Here is a 990-nt window from a genome sequence, read left to right on the forward strand (position 1 = left end):
GTATGAAGATACAGAAATGTATATGTGTGCGTGTGTATGTATGTAGGTATGTATGTATGTGCGCGTGCGTGTATATCTTTCTGAATATCTACCCCACTACTACGTGGCAACCGGTACTGGTGTGTTTATTTCCCCACAACATAACGCTTCGGCAAAAGAGGCCGATAGCATAAGTCCCAGGTTTAACGAAAAATAATTACTGGGGTCGATTCGTTCGACTAAATATTTCCAAGGCTTGCTCCAGTATGGCTGCAGTCTAATGACTGGAACAAGTAACACAAATAAGGGATAAAGATATGCGTTTAAAAATCGTATTACCGTGAGCTGCAGAAAGCGGTTTAATTATTCGTCCTCGAACAAACTCTGTCCTTATGCTGCAAGAAGCGAAATACCTTCTGTGACATATTTGTATAAAAGACAATTTTTAAGTCTTTGGATTTGGTTTACAAGATTCTTCATGTGAGTTTGTGTATTGAAGCATGTTCTCTGTTGTGCCTGGGGAGAGGAATTCTCTTTTAGTGCTTTTTTAACACACTCACCGGTAAAATTTCCACTCTTTTACTTATCTTATTTTCCTAAAAGTTTCGTTGTTTCTTGCAACCTTTTCAATAGTTGTAAATAAGTGGAAATTTAACCGGTGAGTGCGTTAAATTATAAGGCACTAAAAGAAAAGAGAATTACTCTCCCCAGACACAACACAATTTTAAAAATTCTCCTGAAATTTATTCACGTATTTCATCAAATATCTCTTTACGGTGCAAGAATGAAATACTTTTCGTGACAGATATGAAAACGTAACTACGGAAAATACTGAAAAGCAGCAGAAGCAGGGGGAAAACATCTATTGTTTTTGTGGATAATTAAAGCCATGGCAAGAATGGCGATGAAACTTAATCACATAGTTGAAGGGGGACGAAGCACTTTTGTAATAACATCTTAAATCTTGCATCCTTTGAGTTTAGCCATCCCAACACCCTACTTCCCGTCAAT

At 37.4% G+C, this 990-nt stretch overlaps 1 protein-coding gene across 4 annotated transcripts in view; it reads right to left on the reverse strand.

The window, feature by feature from the left end:
• The window catches only part of LOC106884332 (glycine receptor subunit alpha-2), a 206,315-nt gene that overhangs the window by 25,087 nt on the left and 180,238 nt on the right, over window positions 1–990 (reverse strand). The window lies entirely within an intron of this gene.

Source organism: Octopus bimaculoides, chromosome 13, assembly GCF_001194135.2.
Source record: "Octopus bimaculoides isolate UCB-OBI-ISO-001 chromosome 13, ASM119413v2, whole genome shotgun sequence".
NCBI lineage: Eukaryota > Metazoa > Mollusca > Cephalopoda > Octopoda > Octopodidae > Octopus > Octopus bimaculoides.